The sequence below is a fragment of the Eschrichtius robustus genome, chromosome 14 (genome assembly GCF_028021215.1).
Source record: "Eschrichtius robustus isolate mEscRob2 chromosome 14, mEscRob2.pri, whole genome shotgun sequence".
In the NCBI taxonomy this organism is placed as follows: domain Eukaryota; kingdom Metazoa; phylum Chordata; class Mammalia; order Artiodactyla; family Eschrichtiidae; genus Eschrichtius; species Eschrichtius robustus.
The window spans coordinates 30,448,990-30,458,880 of NC_090837.1; the positions used below are offsets into that span (position 1 = coordinate 30,448,990).

The 9,891-nt window shown below is 51.6% G+C and overlaps 1 long non-coding RNA gene across 1 annotated transcript; it reads left to right on the forward strand.

Annotated features, from left to right (window-relative positions):
• The first annotated feature begins 441 nt into the window (after positions 1–441).
• Positions 442–6,636, forward strand: LOC137776533 (uncharacterized). The gene is made up of 3 exons (XR_011076248.1): positions 442–971; positions 2,329–2,458; positions 4,257–6,636. It is a non-coding gene; the product is annotated as an uncharacterized lncRNA (long non-coding RNA).
• Positions 6,637–9,891: the final 3,255 nt, after the last annotated feature.

Consider the following 9,891-nt stretch of genomic DNA (forward strand, 5'->3'; position numbering starts at 1 on the left):
CTTTTTTGCTTGTGACCTAAAGACACCTGACCAGACTCTTCATGGTCGTGGATCTTAATCTCCCTTGTTTTAGAAACTGCACCCAAGACTGCAAGAAATCCTAACTGCACAGCATCTTGCTTTATGTGGCATTTTCCACTGACGTCTGTAAAATTCAAATCCAAAATTTAGTGTCCATCTTCAGGATCATTAAGCGTTTTCATCTGAGTTTTTTTTGTTTTTCTACTTAGTGCTTTTAAGAAAACAAAGTTTTTTAAGTGTGCTTGTGTGCAAGGGCGAGGGATCTGAATGATGTTTCTGGTGATTATCCCACTGAATCAACAAGCCCAAATGTCACCCCAGAGCATCTCACGCATTGCTAAGCCACGTGTTTGCAATCGGCAGTGGCTCTTTAAGCCCAGGCAGCATGTGTTTTTGGCTTTTGAATTCAGTTTCAGCAACCTTGAGAAGGCACAGCAGAGCTGGGCAGGAATGTGAATAGTATTTGCTTAATTTGGGTCCCATGGAAGCCAGATGACCATCCACTGTGTCTGCTCCAGGATGTTCACTTGCACGTGTGCAGCCGTCGCTCACTTGGTTCTCGGCCTCCGAGGCATGTGCGTGTAAAATGCAGGGGACGGAAAGGTCCACAGCTGTTTGACTGAAGGCCTGGGCAGTGCGAAAACAAACCAGCGAGGGCCCTGCTGGGCTGCGGCGTTTAATTGGTCCGAGTTTGATAAAGTTCTCCCCGTTGGGCTGTCTTCTCACATCCTCAGACATCTGGAGGGAAACTGGAAGGGAGATGTTCCGCTGGTCCCGGAGCGCCAGATGTGTGCCATCACGCGGAAGGAATGTCCAGATGCCGGACGTCCCCCGCGTTCCTGCAAGAGAGCCTTTCCCGGAGCCTTTTTGAAAGTCAGATGAAGAATTCTAACGAAGGCTTCCTCACCGTGCTACAGGGTGCTTCCTGCCACCGCAAACCTTTAGAAGAGGTAGGGGTACCAGCAAGGAAACATTTTATTGTGAGACTGAGGAGTTCTCTCTCTTTCAAATTATACTTCTGTTTTTAAATAGACTTTATTACAGAGATGCAAATGTGGGAGAGTGTTTACCCAAGTATGTGAGTGTGTGTGTGTGTGTGTGTGTGTGTGTGTGTGTGTGTGCACGTGTGTGTTGGTAAGAGCCTAGATTTCAAAACAAGGCTACCAGTCATCATGAACCTGAAAAACTTTCCAGAAATCCAGATCCCTGTTCCCAAACTGGACCTATTGAAGCAAAATCTCCAGTTTTGGAATTGGGAATCACTATTTCTAAAATGCACACAGTTGGTTCTGCCATCAGAGCACAGGGTGGCACCTGGGAACCAGGAAGTAGGGAATAAATAATATGAACACTAATACTAATGGTTAACATTCCTTGAGCTCTGACCAGGTGCCAGGCACTCTTCTCGGTATCTGACAGACACCTGATTTAGCCATCACCAGCACCATGTCATGGAGGTACTACAGTATTTCCAGTTTAAAATTGAGGGCACTGAAGCTCGAACACAGAGCTGGCGAGTGGTGGAGCTGAGCCTCAAAGATCCTGGTCTGAAGAGTTGGTTCTCGTTAAACCACAAGCTCCAGGCAGATGTCTCTTCCAGCCCCACCACAGCCCAGCCCGAAGTCTCCAGTTGATTCGAGCTGCATCGGGAGATTAATTTATCCTCTGATCTAGCCCAGCCTATTTGTTTTAGAGATGAAGAAACTTGACCTAAAGAGAGTAAGTAACTCTCCTGGGAACACCCAGATGAGAACTTAGACTTTCTGGTTTTATCAGAGTTCTTAGGAAAGCGCCACGCTTCTGGTGTAGTGACTAAATACTCTCCATGATTTAAACACTAAAAGTCCCCTTGCCCTGCAAAGAGGGACAAACTTAATGGTGCTCAATTTATTTTCTGAAAGTTCCAGACTTAAGGATCTCTGGAACTAAGACGTTCTAGAATTCCACAGTGACCCTTATAAGGCCCTTGGGTTGGCTGGCTGGTTTGTTTGGGGGTTCAGGTAAGAAATATTTCCAAATTCATCTTAGAAGTCTGTTTTTACAATCCCAGCTCCATGAACATGTGCTTGGGGAGTCAAAATAGAAAAACGGTTACCTTGAGGCCTTTAGAGACGGCAAACACATTCTAACAATTTTCCCCGAGGCTCCCACCGCTGTGCTATTGGCTGCTAAATTTCCAGTTAAAGGGGCTGCTTGAGATCTGGGCCTCACGACCCGCCCGCTGACGTTCTCCGCAGCACCCTCTCCGCATGCATCCCACACACAGACTTTCCTGCGACCTTATTTCCTAACCGTCCTCGCACTCAGACAGGCTGCTGCCTGGCGGAGTCTGGACCACAGCTGCCTCTCCGTCCACAAGTGCACGTTGAAGGCCGGGTCACCGAGATGAAAACGCCACAGTGAAGACTGAGATTCGAGCCCGCGGGGCGGCCAACAGGTGGGTCACCTCGTTCCTGAAGGGCTCCCGTTAGAAGGGCCAGATCTGCTGTCCTTTCTGCAAGGATCTGGCGACTTTCTCCCTCCCAAGCTCTGGGTGTCAACAATTCTTAGTGATTATAGAAATCAAAGATAGGGAATAAGGACCCCAGAGAGGGAGTGGATAACTGCCCCTCCGGCCCCCGTGGACGAGGTCACACTGGCCAGAGTGGCCAGGTCCCCGCACGTCCACGTACGGGGCAGGGGGGATGGCAGGGAAGAGCTGGCGGAAGGCAGGCCTGGGTCACCGCTGGCCACGTCAGGAAGACAACTGGACATGGCGTGGGGCAGAGCAGGCGTGGTGGACACCCCAGCGGCTCTGACCGGCGCTCACCGAGGAGGAGAGCAGCCGGGAGACCCTGTGTCTCTCACCACATGGACCCCGACCGTCCTCAGGGGCTCTGGCCTCTGCTTCCCTCCTCCCCGACCTTCCACACATCACACCCCACCCCTCCTCACGTGGGTCTACAGTTCCAGCTGAGCCCAGTGACACAGGACGAAACCACCGCAGTCCACCCCTTTGCACTAGACAGCCGTGTACACTTTTTAGCCATTTTTAATTCCCAAGTAAAGACAATAGTAAAACTATGTTTTCATCTCACGTAATGCAAGCATCCCTCATACAAACGAAGACGTGCTAACTCTCTCCCCGAAGTAGCAGCAGAGTCCCACGCATTACTGCACCCATCGTTGGGTGACCACGTCATGCAGAATGGAGCTGAAGTTTCTCCTTCTCAGTAAACCGTCGTACGGAATCCTCGATGAGGCCGGGCGGCGGTGGAGAGAGGAGACAGATGGGGGGACCAGGGCCTGAGAGAACGGGAGGCACCTGCTTGGGCATCACCTGTGCCTTCAGGACCTGCTCCAGTCCGACAGCGCACGTCTCGCTTGCACCCAGTGATGGAACCTGTGCGCCCAGCGTGGCGGTGGGTTGAGCAGAAAACACCCAGTTCACGATGGGCGGGGTGGCGTGCACGGTGGCCCGTGGCCCAGTGTTCAGTCTCGTCTCTACGTGGGCTTAGAGACTCCATCTCCGCGGCCCTGTAACCAGCCGGAAGCTGTTTCTCAAGGGAACAGTTACCTACACAATGGCGTGGTTGTACTCCAGACTCCTAGAGACATATTCTCTGATTCATCTGCAAGGGGGTGACAAAGTCTCTCGTGTCAGAGACACACCAAGCTTCACGGAACACGCTTTATCACGGGGCTGAAGGGGCAGCGGAGCGCAAACAGCTGTCTGCTGCAGACCCTTCTTTTGCTGAGAGACCCACCCAAACGGGTAGCCTTTGGGGTCACTCAGCAAACAGGTCAGAGTGACGTGGCCAAGGGAAGTATTTGTTGCCTTCGAGCTCCAAAAAGGCCCACTTGACTTTGTGTTTCCTTCTTAGCGGAGGAAGTACAAGATGTAGAAACTTACCTTCCGGCACGTTTTGGAGCACTGGACCCCTCGAAATGCTCCCTGAGATAAATGGCCCCTGAGTTTCTGTGGGATCGATTTCCACCCTCCGTCACACACAGGTCTTATCAGTCTGGGTTGTTTCTCTCTGGCTCAGTCCCTGCTCACAAGTCTGATCAGCATGGTGTCACCACGATGTCATAGGTCAGTGCGCTGTCCCTCGTGGCACAGAGACCATCAGGAGCCCCATGGCTCAGACTGTGGCAGAGGGAGAGAGGGTGACGTTTCCCTAGGTCAGGTCAGTGAAGGTGTGTCACCAGGCCTGCTGGGAAGGCTAACTGCTTCTCGTGGTCGTTACCAACAGGTATGGAGGGAAAAACATCTGCCAGCCTGATGGCTGCGTACCAGACGCTAGAGGATGCGGAGAGAATACACACCTGGAATAGCAACCACACTGGAGTCACCACCCGACTGGGTTTACAATAATCCACTGTTGGTTCCTAAAACCCATCCGTCTTCTGCACAGGCCGAACGGGCAAGTTAAGTGGAAATACGGCAGGATGCACGAACTGTGACTTTCAAGTCCTTGGTAGTGGCACCAATCCCTGCAGGCCCCCCAGGGATGCCCCGATGCTTCTGAGGCTGTTCTAGAATCTTCCACTCGGCCTTTCCCACCTAATAGCCTTTGGGTCATTCCATGCGTCAGAGAAACAACGTGGGGATTCTGCTGAGTGTCTCTGTCCCAGTGACGGATTCCAGAACTGGGCTACGTGTGGGGTGGGCTCGGAGACGCACCTGGCCCGCTGGGGGGTGACCTGAGTCAGACCCATTAATCACCCGACCCCAACAATCCCCCACCCTGGCTGACGCATCAGAGTAGCGTGTGAGCCTCAGGAAGTGGTGTCATTTCACAACCAGAATCTGATAATCCCCCGCAGTCTCATCATTCCCCCTCCCCTGGTGCACAGTCACCGGGGAAATGGCCAAGAGGGAGGTTACAGGGCGCAGTTACAGCCGTGTTTTGGGGTCGCCTCGCTGCAGAGTCGCTCTCAGCGACCAAAGGGGGTGGTCACCCCCTCACCCTCTGGGCTCTTCTCCAAACGTCCCCACCTCTCAGCGAAGGGCCCCCTCCTCCGGGCCTCGTGCAGCCTTACAACCCCTGAGGTGCCCCTTATTTGGGGAATCTGAGTCTCTGTGGCTCTCCAGAGACGAACAGGCTGCAGGGGCTCCGCTCCCCTCGCTTGAGGGTCTTTGGATATAAATCTGTTTGCACCTTAGAAAAAGAGGCCACATGAGTCAGGTATTATAGATGCCCTCGGTACTCATTTCCTGGGGCCACTGGAACAAATGACCACAAACAAGGGGGCTCACACAATAGACATTTATTCTCTCACAGTCCTGGAGGCCCAAAGTTAGAAATCGAAGCGTCAGCAGGGCCGTGCCCTCTCTGAAGCCTCCAGGGAGGATCCTTCCTGCCTCTTCCAGCCTTTGGCGACCCAGGCGGCCCTTGGCTCCCGGTGGCATCACGCGATCTCTCCTTCTGTCTGCCAGGCCCCCTCCTCCACGTGCATCTCTGAGTTCTCTCCTGCTCTCCCCAGGATGCCAGCCATCGGACTCGGGGCTCACACTACTCTCGTGTGAACTCAACCCTTGACCTGCACGGACTCTGATTGCAAATAAGATCACATCTGCCAGTTCTGGGGACACGTGAACTGGGGGGACATGGCCTCTCACGGTATTTCTCAGCCCCTAACTCACCTGGCGGTCCCCTTGAAACACGAGCTGCCTGGGTCCCCCTCCCACCTCCTGAGACGCTGCTGTATTTTAGTCCTGCTGGGATGGCATCCAGGCATCAGCGCTTTTAGAGCTCCCCAGGTGACTTTTAGTAGCTGTAGCCCAGTGGTCCCCATGGTGTGGGACACTCTCCACCCAGTCTAGGTCCCGGGAGAACCCAGGTCTCTGCCTTCCTAAGCTCTGGTTCCCAATCATTGCTGACAGTCACCTGTCTAGTCCACAGGGATTCTGTAAGACCTACAGTCACAACCCTAACTTTTTGCCCTAATGGAACGCAGGACGTTGCATCCACGCGGCCAGAGTTCGGTCCTACACACAGTAAGCACTGCTCAGCCCGGCTCTGCTCCATCCTTTGGGCATCTATTCTGTGTCGTCCAACAGCCTCCAGGCAGTGCCTTTCTGGGAGCCTTTGTCATCTTGCCTCCCACACGCCTTAGGTACAGTAACCTCAGAAAACGCAGTCCCCCCCTTACCCCTCGTGCTCCCTCGGCAGAGTATGTCTCAGGGTAGGGTGTATGCTGGAGGGCAGGACAGGCCCCATCTGCATTCTTTCCCCTCCCAATCCACAGCACCCAGACCTTCCCTCCTCTCTCCCAGCTGTGCCCACGTACGTGAGGGTCCTCCAGCATCGCCCGAGCCACAGCTCCACTTTCCCGCCTCGCCCAGTGTTTACACAACCCCCATCCCACCTTTACGGGCTTAAACTCGAACACACACACACAAAAAGCCACGTGACAGGTGTCACTGAGAATAAACTCACCTGCTGCTTTCAAAGTTTTCACTCAGGATAAAAGCAAAGACTGGCGCCCCCAAAACTAAAGCATTGGTAGTAAAGCATTGGTAGTGAAGTATTGGTAGCTTTCCTGACTAGCTTAATTAAAAAAAAGAAAGTCTCCTTTGTTCCATGTTAGTTAGATTTTCCAGTTATGCAATAAAGGCTGTGTTTTTCACTTTGTGCCTTGGCTTCCTAGATGAAATAAATCTACATTTATTTCAACCCTGAATGCTCACAGAACCAGGGATTTTCCATTGTGGAGTTGCCCCCCGATTGTCTTCCTAAAATAGTGCCTTGCTCACTATTTTAGGGACAAGGGACGGCTCAGTGTCTGCACGGCCTGATCGCTGAGGTTCGGTCTCGTGTCCTCTTGATGCCACGATGGTGAGTTAGCAGCAGGGAGGTGGGGTCACCTTGCCGGGTGACTGGCAGACGACTGCTTACTATTCCCAACACGCTTCCTAGAATTACCAGTGAATTCTCATATGTTTAGTATCAGATAATAATATATAAAATTATAACATTTTATAAAATACAATAATCAGAAGCTACTTTTCATGTCACCTCGTGGGCCATAGAAAATCCTGGGATTATACGCTGCTTATGAAACAGACCATCGCAATCCACAGCAAAGTGCCCTGGCTTGTCTACGTTCGTACTTCCCTTCTTGACAGTGAATCCCTCTCTCTCTCTCTCTCTCTCTCTCTCGCTCTCTCTCTCGCTCTCTCTCTCACTCTCCTCTTGCTCCCTCCCCACCTGATGGTTCCACCCTGGTGGTTGTTTTCCTTCGAGTGCTTTGCTTGGGGTATTAATATCTTGGTGGTGAGAAGCATATCTGCCTATTCCTGGAAAACTATATATAAAGCAGAGGAAGCTAATCAACTGCCCTGAAAAGGACACAAAGCAACTTGCCTTTGAAACAAAGTGTGTTTCCCCAAGGCTATTGAAAGCTTTCCTGCTGCTTCCTCTGGTGCCACAGGGAAGGCAGGGTGACAAGAGGCTCTAGCTCCCTCCTGGAAACAGGGCACGAACCGCCCTCACTTCTTCTAGCTCAGCTTCCAGCAAAGGCCCCAGCCTCCCGGGGCCTCACTGACAACACTGGCAGGGGGCTCCCTGATCCAGCAGGACTGCAGCCCCAGAGGAAGCCCAGGTCTGGGGCGGGGAGTCAGGGGACTCCTGCCGGATGCTGTATTTGAGGACGTGTTCCCCTGCCCTGGGCCGCGGTCACCCCATAGCTAACGGTAACGGGTTAGATCTAATGATGTCTCCGTACATACCCTTCCAGATCCCATGATCTGACCTGCTGGGGCAATGCCAGCTGCTAACACACATTAGTAGGCCCGGCCTCCGGTCTGGCCATTTAACTCAAATTGGTGACATGTGTTTAGTTTGAAAAAAAAGGGGGCTCAGTGATTTGCACACAAATCTATAAGATTTGCACAAACAGGGAGTCTGGGCCAATTCACCAAGTTCCGCTCCCTGCCCTCCCCCAGGGCCCACATCGAAGGAACTGTCTCGTTCCACTCCCTACTCCTAGGACCGTCTCAGCTTTCATCCATCCGGGAGCCAGTTCCTGGCGCTACTCACATTATTAGAAACAAGGTCGCCTCTAGGAGCTAAACTACGACATAAACGTGCATGACCCGCAGCGGAGACCAGGGGTCAGGGAAATGCCATTCCCCACCCCACCTCCCTGCCCAGAGGGGTGGAAGACACCTTTCTCGGCCTCCCTGAAGTTGGTGAGCGGTGGGCAGCGTCCCAAGGCTCCTCCTATCCGCGCAGCTGGCTGCAGAGTTGAGGCTGGAATCGCTGTTGTCTTCCCCCCCCCAATCTGAGAAGGGCTCTAAGAGAGATGCCTGACCACCCGGGACTACGGTGTGAGCCAGAAACACACCTGATATGCTCGGCCCTGGGACGTCAGGGTTGGTGACTGTAGCAGAGGCCCTGGTACTTGGCAGGCTGGTCATAAAAGCACGGAGAAGGAGTCTCCCAAAGACGGAGTCAGCCACTGCCCGCCAAGCTCTGGTTCCCACTGGCAGAGTCTTCCAGGAGATAGAAACTGATAAGGTTAATAACAACTTGTTCAATTACCTGAAACCATTAAGTTACCAGTTCACCTAGTACGTCTTGATCTTACTCACTACTCACCAAGGAACCTTTGATTATGCGCCGGCATCCACCGTAGGCTTGACGGCAGGGAGAAGATGTCAGATCAGAAGGATGTGGAGTTAAAACATTCCCGTGACGGCACTTCCTTAGACGGAGTGGGTTATGGTGTCGGCACAGGCACAGCCCCGGCAAGGAACGTTCCCACCCGGAGGCCAGGCTGAGGACCCACCTTGGACAGCCATGCTCTGGACCACGGGGTTCCCAAGCCGCGTCTAGCGGTTGATTCATTAGTTCACTGATCCATTCATTCATTCAACACACATTTATGGAGCACCTCGTGCGCACCTATGACCAGCACTGGGGAAGCAGCAGTGAAGAAGCAAACTCCCTGTTCTCATGAATATTTCATTCTGGAGGGTGGAAGGCAGCTGATAAATAAGAAAATAGGTAAATCGATAACGTATCAGATGGAAATAAGCCCTCAGCAGAAAAATAACGTACGGAAAGGGGATAAGGAGTGTGAAATGGGGCGAGGCAGGGATTCACTGTTTTCTAAGCCTCACGGGAAAGGCTCCTCTGGTGAGAAGACATTTGGGCAGGCTCCTGAAGGAATGAAGGAGGCGGCTGTGCAGATATTCCCCAGAACAGGGGAAAGTGTGGTCCAGTGGGAGGAACAATGGTGGCAAAGATCCTGAATCAGGGAGACCGTTTGGTCAAGAAGACGCAGGCAGCCAGGGGGCAGTGGATGAACGGAGGAGACAATAATGTGAACTGAGATCTGGGGAGACAGGGGCCTGGTGGGGACGCTGGGCTGAGTGGGATGGGACGTCATTTAAGGTCTGGAGCATTGTAAAGCAACTATGCTCCAATAAAAATTAATTTAAAAAAAACACAAATTGTTAATGATTGTAATCAGTAGATGGCAAAATTTTCAGCTGCTTTTAATTTTTTGTATATCTGTATTTTTCCTTTTTCTGAAATAACCATGAATTACTGGAGTAATGAAAAAATGAAGACAGGAAAATTTACAGATAATGTTACCAGGGGAAACATTGATAGATAAGTCCTAACATCAAAGATTAAAACTCTCCCACACTACTATATATAAAATAGATAACTAATAAGGACCTACTGTATAGCACGGGGAAATCTACTCAATACTCTATAATGGCCTATATGAGAAAAGAATCTAAAAAAGAGTAGATATACGTATATGTATAACTGATTCACTTTGCTGTACAGCAGAAACTAACACGACACTGTAAATCAACTATACTCCAATAAAAATTTGTTTAAAAGGTTGGAGCAGAGGAGTGGCATG